Source organism: Cygnus atratus, chromosome 5, assembly GCF_013377495.2.
Source record: "Cygnus atratus isolate AKBS03 ecotype Queensland, Australia chromosome 5, CAtr_DNAZoo_HiC_assembly, whole genome shotgun sequence".
Taxonomy (NCBI): domain Eukaryota; kingdom Metazoa; phylum Chordata; class Aves; order Anseriformes; family Anatidae; genus Cygnus; species Cygnus atratus.
In genome coordinates this window covers 12,937,486-12,957,225 of record NC_066366.1, presented here as the reverse complement: position 1 = coordinate 12,957,225, position 19,740 = coordinate 12,937,486, and the positions used below count along the sequence as shown (strand labels likewise).

General features: G+C 47.6%; 1 protein-coding gene across 6 annotated transcripts in view; it reads left to right on the top strand.

Moving 5' to 3' along the window:
• The window catches only part of TSPAN18 (tetraspanin 18), a 152,059-nt gene that overhangs the window by 23,879 nt on the left and 108,440 nt on the right, over positions 1–19,740 (top strand). For 5 of the 6 annotated variants that reach the window (XM_035550113.2, XM_035550108.2, XM_035550114.2 and 2 more), the window contains exon 1: positions 17,426–17,533. The exons of the other annotated variant lie outside the window; for it this stretch is intronic. The gene's annotated coding sequence lies outside the window, so the exon portion shown is untranslated. Of the gene's footprint in view, positions 1–17,425; positions 17,534–19,740 lie in introns of those variants that run through there. 6 annotated transcript variants of the gene reach the window in all.

Genomic DNA, 19,740 nt, shown 5'->3' with positions numbered 1-19,740 from the left:
TGGGGTCAACAAATACTTTCCAAGTTTTTCTTACTGTGTTACCTTTTATCCGTGTTGATGGATCATTGTAAAATGTCCCTGTATCTATCTCACTCTCAAGGAGATTTCCGGCAGTGGGAATCTCATGTGGTTTCTTTGTGTCTGCGCTGAAACTATATTTCATGGAAGGAATCTGTCAGTAAGGTGAACTTTTTAACAGCGAAAGCCTGCACAGTGTTTATGCAGCAGTAGGACCAGGCATATGGAGGAAGAGCAGCCAGCTTATCTGCTACCCAGCACCCCGGAGTGGGAAAGAGTCAGGCATATGTTTAGACCTTGGAGTGCATACCAACCAGCATTACACTAACATGTCCAGCTACTTTGATAATAGCTGTAGCATACGAGGGCTAAGAAGTGACTGAAGAGGACATGAAGTGGATGGTTCAGACCCTGTCTCAGCCATTCTGCTGTCACGGAGGCACCAGCCTGACGGGGTGTTATTAACCACTTAGAGCTCTCTCCACACACTGACGGGAAGTGATTCAGAACTGAGTTGTTCTCCTCTGAGTGATGTGGAGAAAGTGTATATGGAGAAAACAGGCACCGCCTCGTGTTACTTCTTGATGGCTCCACAAAAATTGAACTGCCTGTGAAAAATGTTCTGCTAAGGATGGGAGAGGATTTTCTTTAAATCATCTTGGTAAGGTGCTCGAAACCCTAAACTAGACAGTCAGATGTACCTCCTTTACCCAGGGCAATCAGAAACTCAAATATGAGGTATCTTTTTAGAGGAGCTGTGTATCCATCTGCCATTCCAGGATTGTGTCACGTTTGTGGTACTGGACTGAAAAAACAGAAATGCCACTGATCTCTCACAGGGAGCGTGTGCTCCTTGACCCTTAGCAAGAGAACCTTGCTTTTCACTAGGGAAACAATAAGTTTACAGGTAGGATGAAAAATGCCCTTCTGGGGAATAATGGTGCCTGAAGTTTCAGACCTTTGTGCTGAGACAGATCTAAAATCCATCCACTTAGTTCATACAGAAAATTAAGTGGTGCTTAAAAGAATTGTAGTTTTCTAGCTTTCCAGTGATGAGTTATGTTCATTTTCAGCGAGCAATGCATTCAGAGTGAAAGACCCTTAAGCCAGCCTCTGAATGCATGCATTTCTGTATTTTCAGTGCTTAAATATTTGCCATTTCCCACTCAGGAACGCTGATATGGCATTAACTTTCTGCAGACATTCCCCTAAATGGCAGTCTGGGGACATCCACAAAGGCTTATTCTGGGTTATAGAGCTGAGCATCCCTGTGCTCTGATGTTTGAACCAACAAAAGAAAATTTTAGGTCCTTTGTCCCCACACAATTTCTTTTTACTTGTGTGGCATGTGTCTGCCAACTAGTTGCTGAGTAAACTCTGTTCTAGAGCAGTTTAGGGTTTTCTCTTCATTTTCAAATGTAAGGAAAGGCAGCAAAGCACAGCTGAAGATAGTAGCCCAAAGTTAGAACTTAGGATCAGCTTCTCAGTTCATGTTCAGCGGGAGGCTTTGCTGGGTAGCTTGCGTCTTTGTAACTCGATTTTCTCCATATGACAGGAGAAACACCTAGCAGCCCCCATAGTTCCGTCTTTGATATCCCAGCACATTTGGCTTTCTGTTCTCTCAATAGGAGATGGAACATCTTGTAAAATGGAGATAACTGTTTTGGTTTGTTTACCTCCATTGGGAGGTAACAGAGTTGGGAGGCTCAGCAGGAGCAGCAGACACCAACCCCCTTCCTCCCTGGAAACCACCATGAAAGGGAAATAATCTTGATCCCCAATTTGAGTGACTGCATCATGTAAAATGCCTGGAAATCGCTGGCCAAGCAACAACAGAAAGGTAGCATAGAAGCATTTCTGCTGTTCACTCAGAGCTGCACCCTGTGAGCTCGCCTGCTTTTTCAAGAAGCAGAGACAGCTCTGTGTGATGCCAGAGAGTTTACCCAGACATTTCCATAAGAACAGAGACAGTTGGACTAGGAATTGTATGCTCAATATTTATATTCCAGTAAGAGGTGAGAAGAGAGCGAGAGCCGAGCAGTGCTCCCCATCCCTGCCCCTTCCTGTATCCTGAGCTTCCATATAGTAGTGTCTGTTTATTTGACACAATCCAGAAAATGTAAACAGTTAGTTTAAAATTAGAGAGAAAACCTCTAGGGGATCAATGACATAGAAACATCGTAGATGGTTGGGCTTACGAGGTGTGTTCCCTGAGTGAAGGAGGCACAGAGATGAATGCAGTGGCTTGTTTTTCACCAAGTGTATATGAATAATGTGATGAAGTGATATGAGCATGATGTGCCACTTGCTAGTAGTCTGTAGAGACTGCACGCTCTGGTATGCCTTGAAACCAGTTATTTTCACTTAAGGGGTGTGTTGGATGCTGGGTTATGTGGTCTACAAAGGCTCTACTTTCATATTGTGGTGGCTCAGCCCCAGCTAACAGCCGAACTCCCACCCAGCTGTTTGCTCCCTCCCTCCCACTGTTTGTAAGGGGAAGAAAATAGAAAAAAAAAAAAAAAAAGAGAATGAGAAAGCTCGTGGGTTGAGATACAGATAGGGAGATCGCTTACCAATTACTGTCTCAGGCAAAACAGACTTGGGGAAATTAATTTATTGCCAATTAAAATGTAGTTACTAATTTGGGTAGTGGGAAACAAAAAAACAAAAATCATTAAAACAGCACCTTTTATCCCCTCTTGCCCTGGCTCAACTTCACTTCCTCACTGTCCTTCTCCACTCCCCCAGGCAGTGCAGGGGGACAAGGATGGAGGCTTACACGTCAGAGTACAGTGGCTTCTCTCTGCCACTCATTCCCCCTCACACCTTTCCTCTGCTCTGATTTCTGTCAGGAAAATCCATTCCCATATGGACCCTCCCAAGGGCTGCAGGGAATATCTGTGCTGGTGCCATGGACACCTCCTCATCTTCCTCCTCCTCTGACCTTGGCTTTCTCTCTGCTGTTTCTCATTCTCCACCACCACCACCCCCTCCTTCTCTGTGGCATTTTGTGCCCCATCACAAATACATTTTCACAGAGGTGCCACCAGCTTGGCTGATGGGCTCAGCTATGGTGGGTGCATGGTGGAGCTGGCTGCCACAGGGCAGCCCCTGGCCTCCTCCCACAGCAGCCACCCTGCAGCCTCCTCCTTCTCCACTACCAAAATCTGGCTACATATACCCAGTATGTGAATGCTGGATATTTTAGATCTCCGGCCACTTGAAATACCTTGATACCTGCATAAGCCCCAGGAAAGGCAAGCTGCATTTGCCCTGGCCCTTCCCTGTTCGCTGGGGAAGAAAATCCTTCCTGCCTTTAAGTCCTGTTGCAAGGCTGTGCGTGGGAAAGAAGGACACTGAAGCTGAGAAACCGGCCCTGGGACTCAGGTGAAGTCTTGGTGACAAGGTTTTTGTTTTTGTTTTTCCATTCATTAGCATTACCAGAGCCACCCCCCCATTTACTGTGTGATATTTTCATTATGTGAAGTCGTAATTTTGTGTGAGGAGTGGCCTGAGCAGTGAACCTTTGAGAGAAAAAGCAGAAGCCAAGGAAACTATGTGCAAGAGATGATAAATCCAGTGGAATTAAGTAGGCAGGAGACAAGAGGAATATGCCAGTATTGTGAAGGGAATGACGTCTGGCATCGTACTTTTTCCAAATTGCCTGGTAGCAAGTGTGGTAGGAAGACCACAGGTGTTTGGGTCTACAGGAGGAGAAGCCTGAAGACTTCCTGGAATTGGAAACTTGGATATCTAGTGAGTACATTTAGAAGAGCAACCCAAATCTATTTTCTAAACTGAATGCACGTTCAGTGATGCTGGCAAGAGAAAGCAGCCTGCCAAGCTGCGGCTATGCAGGTAGCAAGGGAAGCAAACCTGGCCCCTTTGGAACTCCCTTAGGATTTCCTCCCCACCCAAACCCCACAAATGCAATGGCACGTTAGTGGCAGGAAAACAGTAAATAATTTTTTTTCCATTCAGGGCTCCAGGCTGCAGCAACCAGACCCCTGGGAATTCAGATTTCTTCAGCTCAGCTGAAAGGATTAATGTGGCAGACTTGAGGGGGTTCCGCTTCAAATCCCAGCTCCCTTGCCTCCCTAATTACTTCCATGTGTATTTGTGCAAGGCTGCATGTTGTCTGGGGTCTGCAGGTGGCATAGTGACCTTTGGGCTATAGGTGGGTTTTCCATGCTTCGCCATATGTTACATGAATGAGCCAAGCAGTCAGAAGGCAATTGTAAGCATCCACAGCCAAGCAGTCACACTCTGTACAGTGACTGATGGATTCTGTTCCTCTACCCTCGCTTCTCCCTTTATGCTTTCTCCAGCTGTGACAGAAGAAGGAATTTCTGGCCTTAGATTATAACATTTAATTAAAAAGAAAAACTTTCATGGAAAGATAGCTTGTTTCCACAGCTTTGATGTTGGTGCCTGTGGGAAATAGATGAGTTGGAAGTGAACTGTGGGTAACAAAATGTAAATGAGCATCTCCACGCGTTCTTCTGAGTTGCTGAAATCTCCAGATCAGTAGAAGCAGATCAGTGCCTTCTCCCTGTGAATTCCACTGCACGCAGTGCATTTGCACCGCTGATTGCACTGCTTCCTCCAGCTCCCTCCAAAGGCCTTCCCAAAAGTCCCCTCGGAGACACCTCAGTCTGTTCTCGGTGAGGAGACCGCACTGCTGCCTGAGAACCCTACTGGAAGCGTTTGCAGGGGATAAAGAAGCAGCAGTGGGTGCTAAAACCTGCCCCTCAGTGTCCCTAGGGAGCTCTCGCTGGGGTGAGTTTGGGCTTTGCAACAACTTCTTGGAAGTCACTTATGGTTCTTTACTTTGAACGTAGCTGGGTCACACAACAGAAATTCCCCCTTGATTCTCTGCCCTTTTACCTTCATAATCTTTTGACAGAAAAAAAAAAAAAATGAAACCACGTCCAGTATTTTAGAGGATATGGAAAACCTTTTGAGGGCTTTGGGGCAAAGGAAGTTGCACAAAAGATTAGCTCATCTCGGACCTTTGGAGCACTGGCTACTGGTTCCAGCAGGGTAAGCCATGGCCAGCACTCGGTATGTATGTCCTGTCTTACATTTCAGGTGGCCTGGACTAGAAAACATGGGAATCTCCAATTTATGCTTTTCAGTGGTCTCTTCGCATATGTTTTGCTATGATCTCTGGTTTAGTTTCAGAGGATTTCTTCTTTCACAGTTTTGTTAAGCTCGCCTAAGAAATATGTACTATACAGTGGAAAAAAAGATAAACTCAGGTTATAGAAAGGAAACAGATTTGCTGGCTTTGAACCCTCCTGGCCCGCTTGCCCTGGCACTTGCCTGCTTCCCGCTGTATAGGTGCAGCACCCATGGCTGTGACGGTCTGCCAGCAACATGCCTCCCTTCTCATCATCTGCATTCTGCCTTTGGGCAAGTCAGGGAGGGAATTCCCCTGTGATGTGGAATTTTTTTCTTGCTGGCATGCATCCTATGACTGATAAAGCCGATCAGTGGGTCCCATAAATATCAGTGCTGACAACTTGAGCAGAGCAGTGCTATGAAGGAAGAAAGCTTCCTGCATCTTCATGTGTGGAGTGACCGAAGTGATTCAAAGCCTTCCCGGCAAGGTGATGTGGTCTCTGCTGTGGTGGCTTGCAGAGAAGTTCTTCAGCCGGTGTGGTTTGTGCAGGCTGCATGTGCTGGTACTGCGTGTGCAGAAGATGGCGTGGGTCAAGCTCACGCAAGTTTTCTTCCCTAGGACTCCAGCTGAGGCACTCTCCCACTTTCCCTAAGGGCCAGACAGTGGGGCAGGCAGGAAACTGGCCCAAAGAGCACAGCCGAGCCCTGTAAGGGGCTGCGTGGTAGTCCTCGGTCAGTGGTGCGCTCTGCTCTGCAGGGTCAGATGCTCTTCTCCCCTTGCAGACCAGATGGGATCCTGATGATTCCCTGATTGTATTTGTGGGTAGGCTGAGTCGGAGGGAACATGTGCAGAGGACAGTGTCTGAGTGGATTAGGGCCGTTTCAATCCATTTGTTTTCAAATATGCTATGTTTGGTTTGGGCCATGTGGGGTTTGTTTGATAAAGGAAGAACCATTCTAATTGAATTCGCTGGGTCAACTGCAGTTCACCCGGGGGGGAGGGCAAGGGCTCTGCCAGAGGGATCCGCTGGTAGGAAGGAAACTGCAAGAGCTTGGCCTTTCGTCCTGGCCAAAATCACGGGTCCTGCTCCCCCAGTGAGCCTCCCGTGGCAGTGGGAAGCCCACTGATGAAGAAACTCACTGCTCCACGAAAGCTTTCGCCTGATGCGAGGATAAAGTGAGCTCAGGCAGTGCCTCTGAGCTGCCAGTCCTGTTTGTGGGTGGCGAGCAAAGGAACCCAAGCTAGCTGAAGAAAACTGCTTAACCATTTTAGAGCCAGTCCTTTCTCTGTGCAGACCTTATGAAAAGGAGTCTGGTGAGCAGCAGCAGCAGCTCCCCTTCCAGCCTCGTAGCACAACAGCTCTGTGTCTCTGTGCTACTTGTGGAGATTGTGAGCCAATGAACGGGAAAAACAACAGGCAAACAGGAAAATAAATGTGAATGAGCGTCTGCACCACAGAGTGGAGATGGGCTCGCTAGGACTGGAAGCAAGAGGTGATGCAAATTATTATAAAAAAAAAAATCAATGAGAAGAGGAGCTTTCATTTATCTGCTGGAAATTGCCACAGGCAATGTACAAGGGCAAAATCTATAGCTGTGTGTGTGCGTTCTAGTGGGGAATATTCCGTCTGCCCCAGTAACCTCTCTTAATAGTCTCCACCGGCTGCAGGGGAGGCTGGCAGCACGGACTGAGCACGATTCTAGTCTGATGTGATTGCCCTACAAATGGGCGGTGAGTGCAGAAGCAACGGGGAGTCCCTAATTACTTCCACAGAATATAAATCCGTGATGGCTTTGACAGCTTCTGGAGCTGGGAGCAGTGTCCCACTGCCTGACACACCTCACGTCGAAGAGCAGCTGGCTGTAATCCCACCTCCATCAACACCACCACCAGTGCTCCGGGAGGAAGGGGAGAAGCAGGAACACATGAACAGCATGACACTTAATAGAGGAATTGCCTATTAGCTACAGTGGAGCTGGCCTTATAGATCCTAAGGCTCTGCCACTACCTGGATTGTAGTGAATAGCTGTACCTTTCCTCCTTAGCCTGTGGTTTGTGCTCTGTATCGAATGTTCCTGCTAAGGATGTGGTCTGATGTGTGTAGAAAGGGTGTCTTGTTATTGTAAAGTCACACTAGAATATGAAGATGTTGGTCACCCATTCAGTGGGGACTCGGCTTCCTTAAAGCGGTGGATTCAATTAATCCTCCGGACAAATCCTGGAAGATGGCAAGTCATAACTCTGTACTCCTTTTCCTCCTCCATAATTGCCCTTTATAGTGATCCCGCTAAAGGAAGCAAGCTTTAATGAACATGCCTGATTGATGAGGAAACCCATTGTGAACAGAAAAACAGTTCCTCCTGCCTACTTTGGGAGCTGTTTCGTCTTCCTCTGGTGCGCTAGCTTATTCCAGTGCAAATCTACAGGTAGGGATAAATTGCTTTGGTGTAAGTTTATTTTGTTTCAGGCGATGTGTTACGACAAAGCATTTCTATCACCTGACGCTGTTGGCAAAGCATTGTTGAGGCACGACCGCAATATGCACAGCGAGTGCTGGTATAGATATGGCCCGGTAGCTATCGTGATGAAGGATAGTGGAAATTGTCTGGTACCTGTCGTTTGGAGAGCACTTCAGTACAGTGTCTGGGAGCAGCAGTTGTTTCCAGGTGATAGGACTGATGGCTGCTGGAACCTGAAATCAGGGTGCTATAGGAAAAGGGTTTTTGCTATTGTTCTGAATAAATGGTTTTAGTAACATCTACTCTCTGGATACAGACAGGAGCACTCATGTCATCCATGTATTTAACTGGTTGGTTGCTTGTTGTTTTTTCCTACAGTAAAAGAGTATTGGTAATTTCATCGAACTAAACCTCTGAATTCACACAGCCTCTTGAATACGTATTTAAATCTCATTCTGAACCTCACGGTTTGGATGCATCTCTAATGTAGTGGAGTTACTTTAGTCTTTATTAAAATGCAGTTTCCTTTGAGTGAATCACGGTAGGCTGGCAAAACAGTGTTAAATGACACTCTGGCAGGAAGTAAAGAGGATAATATTTCACTGAAGGAAAATTGCAGGAAGTCAGTAGAATGTCTGTTATCTTAGCTGGAGCTGGCATTTGGCCTGGTTACTAAAGATAACACCTTTTTTCTTTTTTTCCTCCAAGACTTGTCACTTGCTGCTTTATAACCAAACATCTTGATTTACCTCTCACTCACAACACCTCCAGCCACAGAGCATCACCAGTGCCCAGGGATGACTCGAGGCTTCCAACAGCATAGACAGAGTTGAATTTTTCAGCCCTCAAGATGAGGGATTGGGGCAAGATTGCTTTTTCCATGGGCAAGGAAAGAGCAGCAGGAAGGGGTACAACTGTAATTGCAGGCTGAAGGGGAGAGCACTGGGGAACTGGGCTTGCTGCAGCTACCGCTGCTAGACACCTGGGAGAGATCAGGTAAGTGACTGCTGCATCTGTTCTGAATAACCCTGACTTCTGTCCCGGCAGCTACAGACACTGCCTGCCTTTTCAGAGCTCTGGCTGAGGCTAAGTAGGCAGCACGCTGTCCCCGAGCAGACTGCTGTCCTGGGCAGCTCTCTTTCTGTGATTGGCATCACACTGAAATTGTGAATTCTCATCTGGCATAAAAGAAGAAAATCGCATCTGAGTCACAAGCAATGGTTGAGAGCTAGATTTATTTTCCAAGGCCTAGTCAGCGCTAGAAGCTGCTTAGTTTCCAGGTCTGAATGGCACTGCTGCCCCAAAAAGATATGTGCACAATGTGCATGATGATCAGTTGGATGTCTCTGATAATTGTTTATCAGGAATAGGACTTATGAAAATTGTTGATTACGGACGTGTATTTTGTGCCTGTCAGGCTGAGCACTAAGGAAATCCCACTCTTGCTTCATAAATGGCTGACAGGGTTACCAGGGAAAGTTACTTGTCAAGGGACATGCATTTACTCTACAGCTTGAAAAGCAAAAAGGTTATACCTCCAGCTGATACTCTTGTAAATCAATTTGTGACCGAGTCCCTGCTGACTTTGGCATGCTGCGGCATGAACTTACAACTTCCCTTGGAGGCTGAGGGAAGTTGCCTCATTTCTACCACAGACATCTCGTGTGACCTTGATAGCAGCTCGTCTTAGACGGATTTCAAAGAGTTCAGAGATAGATGGTTTGCTGCTTTGGCATTTTTGTTCACACTCCTCTTTTGAACTCTCTCCCTAGTTCCCCTGAACTTCTCTCTCTCTCTGTTGCCAAAACGTCATGTGTGCATCTGGGAGGCGTTCCAGCTTCCAGTTGCAGAAGTGGGTCACTCCTCACACAGGCACATTTGCAGCCTTTTGCAAATGCCCAAGCTCTTAGCATAGCACTAGGAGAACCTAAGAGGTGAAGCCCTAGCCTGTTGCTTTCAAAAATTCACAGTATTGCCGGCCTGCATTAACTCTTTTGTGTTCTTTCTGTCTGTCTGTCTACAAAAAAAGGATCTCGTAATGATCGCCTAACTAAAGATGAATTATTAATTTGAGATGCTGAAGGAGATTTGTGTCAGAGCCCAGCTTTGGATGAGTGACTTACGCAGAGCTTAAAAGCATCTCTAGCTCATCTCCCTGCCTTATTCTGTATTCTGTGCCATTTCTCTCACCGCCTTAGGGCAGAATGTTTCAGAAAGTTGGAGAGGGAATATTTTTATTCATCCTGTTACATGAAGTTAATCTCGTGTAGCAAAGCAGCTGTGTAATGTTTTGTATTAAATCTCATGTCTTCCCTTGGGTGTGATTAAAATTCAGGTGAAGGTTTTTTTTTAATTTTATTTTATTTCCCCACTCCCCATGCTCTCAAGCGGCCATTAGACTTCATTCTTAATAGCTTGCCACCCCCTTGCCTCTGCAGGTCCTGCTGCACACCCAACTGCACTTCTCTGACTGATGAAGGGTGAAGGCTCTTCAGTGGCTCGTGCACATGCTGCACATTAGTGAAGCCATTTCTGGCTCAGGTGAAGGGACGGCTGCTCCCTGGCACATTGAATAAAGCCTTGGTTGGCAAATTCTATGTTTGCCTGATTATAGCCCTGGAACATCGAGAATCCCCGTTGGAAGGCGACCAGCTGCTCTATCAATACCCTGGCCTTCACAAAAGTATTGCTTCATTTCAGTGGCTGTTTCCAAGGAAGCCAGAGTTTCCATTCTCATCCTTTTAACATGTCATTGCTTTTGCTTGCAACAGATATTTGCCCCCACTCCGTCAGGTTAAAGAGAAAAGGATATCACAGGAAGACATGGAGGAAAAGAAAGAATTAGTGCAAGTCCAATAGAGAAAGCAACGGGGCTGGAAACTGGAGGAGAAAACAAGCCCAGAGAAAAGAGGAGATGAAAGTCTGAGAGACAGTGAGATGTACTGAGAAGGTGAGAGATGGAAATGCACAGACAGTACTGCAAACGGCACACGGGGGGCTGACCTGAGGGCTTGCACTGCTTTGTTCCCTCTGCATCTCTACCAGAGAAATTGAAACTCTCTTAAAAGCAGTGCTGCAGAAGTGATTTGGGCAAACCCCTATTTCCCTCTGAACTCCTAAGTCTTGACTCACCTGTACTTCCCATGATTTCAGAGAAGTCCGGTTAACATTTTCTTCTCATGTTTTTCACTTTCACGCCCACTTTTGCAATTCGTTATCACAGCCAGGATCACAAATGCCAAAGCAAGGCGTTAAAGGCTGCTCAAAGGGGCTGGATACGAGAGGGAGGAGCAGGAAGCTTCAGAGCCTTTGCCAGGCTTTCCTTACTTCTCAGGTTTCAAGGGTTTGCTGGATTCAGCCTCTAGTGGTCTGGAAGAGCATCTTGGGGATGTTTGAGAGCAGAATTTGGTTTCTGGATCCTTCTCTGTGGGTAGCTCAGAAAAACAGGAAACAAGGAGAGGCTTCTTTTTTCTCGCTTTGAAAACTTTTGCAATGTATGTACAATAAGTTAATGTCATCAGGTAGCTAGGAGCTACTTAAAGCATGTGTCCTTGGCATTTTTTTCATTCAAATCAGTTTAGTTAAACCAGGGGTGAAGTTGGCTCCAACCTTTAATAAATCCACAGTTATCTCTTCCTGATAGGAAACAGCAGCTAGTAACTCACAATGTTGTTTAAAATATTCACAGCAGGAATCAATCAGATAAGGGGCTCACAGTTCCAACCTGTGTTCCACATCAGCCTACAATAATTCATATTTTTCAGTCATAATATAACCATATTTGCATGACAGTCATTCCAACTACCGAGTGTCCAGCCAGTGAAAGAGTTTCCATCGTCAGGTAAAGAAACCTCACGTCTGAAGCGGCTGAGAGAGGTGCGATCCTGTGGTTCGATCACAGGTTAGGAGCCATAAATTCTAATCTTGATGCCTCCTTGGGGAAATCACTCCCCATCCCTGGCATTCGTTTGCCCTCACTTGTAAACATGGCAGGCTAATTAATTAGTGCCTGCTGAAGGATTCACAAGGACTGCTCATTTTATTACTGCACTTTTAAAAATAACTGATCTTACCCTAGCACAAAGTCTGCCTCAGTTCCACTGCACAGCATTCAGCAATCTCCCAGCCTCATACCCCTGCAGAGGTGCCCTGTTCTCTTACAAGTCCCCTTTTGTTGACAGAAGAGCCGGGCTCCCTTACGCACGCTTACACAGAAGGACTCTTGAGACTGAGGAAAAGGAAGCAAAACTTGTGCAGTTCAGTTTCTGCCCTGGCTGTGTGTGCTTGCAAGAGGGATGAATGACAAGTGAAAAGAGGTCTGCAGAGAAATAATATCTTCTACTAAAGAAAGAAAGTGATGTAAGTGAGAAAACAAACCAAACCAACCAACCAACCAAACAAAACAGAGAAGCTTCAGGGAACAAGAGGAAGGTGTGTGCATTTCGGCAGCTATTCTAATTAGGTTATGGTAGCATCACAATCCAACCATTGCTTCATGGACTTCATGTCAGGATGTGACATCTCCATCTGTCACTGGAGATCAGCTCAGACCTTGAAAGCTACACTCGACTCAGGGCACTGAATTGGACCATGAACAAATCTGGGATCACGCTTGATGTCCGGCAGCCATTAGACCATGCAAACTGAGTGCCAGTCGTAACGCTCCAAATCACCGACACTGCGGGTGCTTTGCAGCCTTCCTGCGGTCATTTTACACAGCAGTGAGCGTTTATCCCAGTGTTTAGACACCAAACAGTCCAACTCTCGTGATTTAATAAAATTCTATTTTATGTGACACCGGGAAGAACTTTAGGGCCTTCCATGCCAAAGGTCATAATTTCAACAGTCTCCTGATTAACTTGGTAGCGCCCATGGAAACTAATTTCTGCAAAATGGGGACTAGTTCTGCCATAGGACACCAGGCTTCCTCCTTTCACTGGCTGGCTGATTCAGAGTTCTGGTGATGTGTTATTTTGCTTTTCTCCTTAACCATGTTACTTCATGTGCTTCAGAAGGGTAGGACCTTCTCCCAGGTTCAAGGGGAGCTATCACCACTTTTCTGGCTAGGCATCCCTTTGTACATAAGACATAAAGCTCCTTTGCTTCAGTTGGCTCTCTGGAGGGGGTCATTTGGGGAGAAGGGAAGCCGTGAAATAGTTTGATGAATGGCATCAATTTACATCCCCCAGGAGGATTCCATATGTTTTTAGCAGATGTTTAACAAGTTATGGCAACACAACTGGCTGTGTTGAAACAAATTGCTGGGTGACCATCTAGCTGTTGTCAGAAGTGAAGTTTTCAACACTTCCATCTGCCCCTTGGCAGTTACTGCTTTTCTCTGCAGAGATACCTGTGAACTGTGTACCTTTTCTTTGTCAGAAAACAAAACAAAACAAAACAAAAAAAAACATGAAGAACTCTAACTGTCCAATAAAGTGTTACTTAATTGGAACATCTCAAGGAAAAATAAACCCTGAAGCTATGTCTGTTAGCTTTCTTTCTCTTAAAGGAAGAAATAGGTGCTTTATAAAATCTTATGAGAACAAAAACTGTTTCAGGATTTTAGTGTGAGACAGTTTTAAAATTGCATTTGAGCCTCCTCCCTTAGTGTTACAAGAGAAATGCAAATGCCAAGAAGTGTCAAAACATTTGGGGATACATGTTTGGATGAATAAGGCACTTGTCTGGGATCCAGGATCTCCTAGTTCATGTCCTAGAGCTGCCACAGACCTCCAGTACTTTTTCTTCATTAATTCTTTGTGCCTTGATTTTCTATTTGTGAACAGGGATGGCCGTTCCCCTGTATTTGTCTCTTTTGTCATATGTAGACCTGTAGGGCATAGGGACTGTGGGGTGTCTGGTGCAATGGGGGCCTCCATGGTGCTTGTCCTTAGTGACTGAAAATGACTAAAAAGGTTGTGGGAAACAAATTTCGTTTACTTGTGATGTTCAAGAAATACAGAAAAAAAAAAGCTGCAAATTTCAGAGGAAATAGGGAAGTTGAAAACTTTTGCAAAGGATGTGCAGTTGGAAATCATGGGGTTTTGGCATAAGCTCCATTTTTGGAAACTTTTTTTTTTTAAAAAAAAGGAAAAAAATAACAGTGCAAAGCATATTTTCTATTTTGTTGTTGTTAATTTGTTTCCTTCAGTTCAGTAATATCCAGCTTTATCTGTTGTTTACACTGGAAACGGGTATCATCTTAAATATGTTCATTTTTCTTTAAAAGCATGCCTTCAGTGATTAATATTAAAATTACTATAAAGAATTCTCTTAATTCAGATTTTTCTGGACAGGGTCCAGAGGCTCGTTCAATTGTTGCTTCTGGAGTTTTGGTTTCAGGCATCACTGCCAGTTCTTTTGTATGATCCTGCTACATCAAAGTGACAAAGAAGGAGGGGGATGTGCAGAAAAGCAGTTAGCAAAATTATGTCTACCTATTTGTGTATGTCAGTGTGCACAAAGCGTTGTTCACGGAGTGGATAATCTTCAGAAGAACTTTTTCTTTTTTTTTTTTGCCCTAGAAGCCTGCTTCCCATCTTGTGGTCTGCGAGTCACCAAGGGTCTGAAACATAAGAGGGTCATATGTGAAATTGTGACAGGACATGCTTTTCCCTTTGGAAAAACATACATGTGTGTTAACGCGATCAAGTAAACATGCAACCGAAATTGGGAAAAATAAATCTGCAAATGAATATTCAAAACAGATTAATTCTTGATTGAAAAAAAAAAAAAAAGCATGGCAAAGCTGCGTGAGGGCCTGTGATATTTCTTTCTCCAAAATACTCGTTGTTGCTTGAGCGAAAACGATTGGGAAATACAGATATTGACAAAGAAACCACGTCGTAAGCATTGTAGCTTCAGTTTTCCCAGCTGAGCCTGGGAAAGCAAATCTGGGTTGAAAAATATACTGGCAAGGTTTTAATTATACTTTTAATGATGAAGCTTGAACAAACCTCTCGCTACCAGTACGTCAACTGTCCCCTCATGCTGTTTTCCCAGGCCTGATGGAGGGGCCCTGGGAAAGCAGTCTGATAGCAGCTGATGGAGCGTACTGATGGGTGGAACGAGTGCTCGACATGTCGGAAAAACAAGATCGCTTCCTTCGGTACCTTTACCTGGGAGCAGGTGATCAGCTTCGGACAGTCAGTTTGTCATCTTCGGCTCGCTGGGGCTAAGGTCTTGTTTGCTTTGCGCTCTCAGAAGTGCCGTTCAGCCTCATGGCAGAGTTAATAACACTGTGTGATTTCTACTGAGCACAGATTGCTCCTGGAATGTGCCGCAGTTATCTGGAAATAGACTGATACTCAGGTTCCAGCATGCAGATGCCAGAGAGTTTCCTTCTGCCCATCTGCCGAGGCAATGAGCTGGGCTGCGTGTCGGTCCAGCTCTCGGAACTGCAGCCAAGCTGGATTGTGCTTGGATTACTTCTTTATACGCCTTACAGCAAATTCGAAAAACATTAGTAGGACTACTGAGAGAAAATAATCGGAAAAGAAAAGGAGATGTCCGGAGGCAAAGGAAGTGGGAGGAAAGGTGGGGAGGAAGCAGAAGGGAGACTGCGGAGCTGAGAAGTCAGGCGTGAAGCACAGGCGGGAGGGAGGTTAGAAGCATTGGGTTAGCTGCATGGAGTTAAACTCAATTCTCTCAAAATCCATAGTTAACACCAGTGACGAACCTGCCCTGGTTTGTTTATGGCTTCCCAACATGGCAATTTCTGCTTCTGAAAACTTGTACCTATCAGAAAGGTACTGGGCGAGACTCCAGATTACAGTACGTGGGATGCGATATTCACGGGGCAGCCCTTCAGCTCTTGGCACTGCTGAAACAGGAGAAAGTGGCTCCAGTGCTTTGGGCTAAGCCATGGAACTATTTCCTTCTTCTGATTTCATGTCACTGATGTATTTAGCAGAAAACAAGTAAAACATCCCTCTTGCAAGCTTATCTATAGTAAAACTGTTTTTAACCAAGGTTGTTGGTATTACGTGCTCGGTTTGTGGGGGATATACCATATCCTTCGTACATATGATGAATGTAAACCCCAGCTTTAAGTGCAAAGCTCAGCTCAGTGCCGGCTGGGACTCACAAAGCAGTTCCTTCATGATAGTGAAAGCACTATAAGCTCGGGAAGCTCGTTTTCGGTGGTGGCCCCTTAAATTGCACATTGAGCATGTAAGAGGACTATTGTGTCTACGCGAGCTTGTGGAGGCTTGGGAAGCTGGGGTCACATATAGCTCTCTTCTGTTCATTTACAAAACAGTTTCATGGAATCAGGGTGGAAAACAGAAAACGTGTATAAGTCTCAATACGTCGCCCTGTACATTTTTCCAGAATAGTTTCAGAATGGTGATGTCACTGGAGCTGGGGGGGCAGCTGTTGGAAAAATGCAAGGGTGCCCCCGAGGAGGAAGGGAAGTTTTCTATGGGATGTGGAGCTGTTTAAAACTGCGGTGTCTGGGGCACGAGCAAGCCCACTCAGTTTCCTAGAAGCCCTCTGCATGCGATCCCACATTTTCACAGCTTATTCACCGCATATATAGCGAAATTGTGGGGTCCTGGCACAGGCCTGGGGCAGCAGGGGGCTGAGTGTGGGGTGCAGGCGCTGTGTCGGGGGGGGTGCAGCGTGACAGGTCTGCTGAGCACGAATGTCACCGTGGCCTGAAAGAACCACGATCCGCTGCTCGAGGAGTATGACAAGCCAGCCTCCTGGAAAATAGCACTCTGAGTCCTTTGCAAAGGAATCAAATGAGGAACAAGGCTATTACCTCGTGTCAAACTGTGCCTAATAAAGAAATGGAAATCCCCTACTCAGCCACAAAGAGCAAGGAGAGGTAGGCTCATGCTGTGACACAAATAAATGAACAGTGAAACAGCAATGGAAAAACAGGGGCCCAAGCATTATAAGAAAATATCAGACCTGAAAATGATTGCCTGTCTTAAGCAATAGACTGTAACAAAACATATGTTACAAACATGATCCGGTTGTGCAATCTAGTTTTGCTATTACAGAGAAATGGATTTGGGGCCGTAAGTGTTAGCTTCTGTGCGTATCTCCCTATCTTTATATCACAAGAGGAAAAAGAGAAAGCCAACGCCAATATTTGCACCTGGGGAGCCTTGTATCTGTTCATTACCAGACAGAGGAGGCATTAGCAGATGCACGGAGATGCTGGCGCGTCTTTTTTCCTTTGCACAGCACTGCTAGACGTTCGTGTTGCCTCTTGTTCTTCCAACGAGCTGGGAGGATCCAGATCCGCATCCCCTTGTCTTGTAGGGCAGTGTGAAATAAGCAGGGCTTCTTGGAAACACCAGGACGTGCCTGTGTGGGACAACTCACAGGGTCTGCGTTATCTGTTACCATATGCAAGTGCAACATCCAGTTTACTAACTCCTTGCTCCTGAGGTGTTTTTATTGAGAGTAAGCGTAACTTCTGCACGCCTTTTCCGCCCTCGGTTTCTTCGCCGCCAAGGCAGCAAGTACCTCTGTGAGCAGCAGGGCCCGTGAAGCGTCGCTCCGATGGGGCACAGCCGGGTTATCAGCGAATCACAGAACCAGGTACGTTGGAAGAGACCCTCGGCTCATCGCATCCGACCCCCGACGTGCGCTCAGGCTGCGTGCAGGGGCCGGAGATGCCCCCTTCAAGACAGCCGCGCTATTTCTGCCGTGCCGCACCTCACCGGAGGCGCTCGGCGGGCTCACACCCGCCTGTCCCCGGGCCACAAGGCCCGGTGCTGCCGAGCCCTGCTGCTGCCGGCCCCCCGGGGCTCACCGAGGGCTCCCCGGCGGCCGGGGCCGGGCGCTGTCGGCGGCGGGGCCGGGCCGGGGGCGGAGCGGGGGGGGCACGGCCGGAGGCGGAGCCGCTCCGCTGGCGGCTCCGGCGCTCGGCGGCGGCCGGGCACGGGGCGAGCACGGCAGCGGGAGCCGCCGGGAGGTAAGGGGCAGGGGCTGCCGCGGAGGGGCTGCGGGGCTGGGCACCGGGGTCCGGCCGAGCCCCAGCCGCTGCCCGCAGCCGTGCCCGGGTTTCTCGTCCCCGCTCCCGCAGCGCCGGTGCCGGGAGGGAGCGCCGCGTGCCCCGGGCGTGCCCCGCTGTAGGTCTGGGGTCGGGGTGCTGCCGCCCCCGGGGCCGGGGTGGAGCAGGAGGACAGGGGGGGAGTTACTCGCAATTCCCGCTTGTGCCCAGCCCGGTGGGGCTTTGCTCACCCGCAGCCTGCAGCCCTGCCTGCCCGGGTCGGTGCTGCCCGAGGACGGGGGGTTTGTAGGAGCCGGGTTTGTAGGAACCTAAACTTCTGCGGTTAGATAGTGCAGTGAGCGGGTAGGCAGCGTTTGCATTGCGTTTGGATGGTTTTCTGTGAGGTCTCTTTGGTAAGCGTAATTTATTTTTCCCTAATGCTGCTCTTGGCTATTAGTGAGCCCTGCGTGCCTGCTGCCTGTGTTTCTGTAATAACAGAAAAAGCGAACGCAATTAATAGGCTGCAGGCACGTATTTCATTGAATAGCCAGTGGCTACCAAAGCTGGTTGGACAGGAGCGTGCTGGAGATGGCTGCGTGCCTGCCCGGGTGTACTCAGGTAGTGAGCACGGGCTCGCCCTGCGTTTTTACCAGTGGGTAAAAGCGAGCGCTTTTATTCTAGAGTTGTCTTAGCGAGATGTGTTCAAGTGCCTCGTGGGCTCTGCCAGTGAAATGATCATTGTGGTGCTTAGTGCGTTCGTAAGGAGCAGCGGTTGCTGGGTCTCAGAAGTGAACAGGCTGAAGGCAAATGACAGGAACATGGAAGAAATAGGTGTGTGCTTTCTTTTTCATAATGGGGGGGGGGGATTTTTTTTCAAATTTCAGCTGTGTAGGATGGTGCATATGCTTCTCTGTTGTCTGCTTTTTCTGAAGTATTTGTGTAGTACGGTCAGATGATTCAAGCGGCTGACCCTCCCTGGAAGGCAGTTAATATTTCTGTATTTGTTGTGGCCGCAGCGCTGCTTTTGTTGGCGTTAGCTAAAGAACTGTGCGGTGCAGTTGCCATGAATTTAAGTGGAGGGGGATGAGAAGAGGGAAAAGAGGAGCTTTAAGTTTTCTGAGACAGCCCAGACTTGTCAGTGGAAGGGGGATACAATTTCTCACCGTCCCGCACTTCCCGCAGAGCAGCCCTTCCCGCACATCGCTTAGCTGGGGGAGCCGTGTCCCAGCCCAGGAGAGGTGCAGGTGAGCGGGTGGTTACCCCTCGACGAGCGGAGGGAGAAAACACCAGCCCGCAAACCAGCCCAGCGCTGGGGCAGGACGGGACCGAGCCCTGGGGTGGGCTGGGGGGCCCCAGCTGGGAGCCCCCGGCCCTGGGGGTGATCCCAAGCGAGGGCTGGCCGCGCCGTGCTGTGCCGTGCCGTGGCAGCCCCGCGCAGCCGCTGCCCAGCCCTCTGCTTGCTGCAGATGAGCCAAACCCGCTCAGGGGCTGTGTTGGTTCGTTGGTTCATAAGGCAAGTACGCGATGTTTCCTTTGTAAATCGTGGGGAAATCCCTTTATTTTCTCTGGGGCGTAAGGATATGGCATGCTGGGAAGAGCATCGGGCTTGCGTTTCCAGGCTTGCCTAAAAAGTTAGAGCGGAGCCCAGCAACTTCACGTCCCCCCAGTGGAAGCCGAGGGAGGCAGAGTGGTGTTTCCTTCTGTTTTTTCTCCCTGCAAGAGGAGTGGGATCGGGGCGCTTGCATCCTCTCCTCAGCTGATGGCAACGAATGACTCTATCCTGGCGTGATCTCACTTTTGGCTGCTGTAACGTGTATTATACTTCTCAGGGTGGGGCTGGGCAAAAGGGAAACGGGAATCATTGTGTGCGTATGAAAATGCTGAGCTATCCTCAATTCTTTTGCCAAGTTGTCTGTGCGTTGTTTAATTCAAATAATTTCATACACGCAGCCTTGCAGGTCTGTTTGAAAAGGCAGAAACAGTACCCGTAACCAGGAATAGCCCTGCGGTTTGGAAAAACACGGCTAACATCTGTTACCACGACTTCGGTTTGTTCCTCTCCTGGTATCAGCAGGGTGACAGGTCAGTCGGCCAGGTCCGACGTCCTGCGCCAGACCCTGGGTGGCTGGTGGTGACACCCAGAATTGTAGCCCCAGCTCCTGCTCGGTGGGATAGGGGAAAGGCTTCAG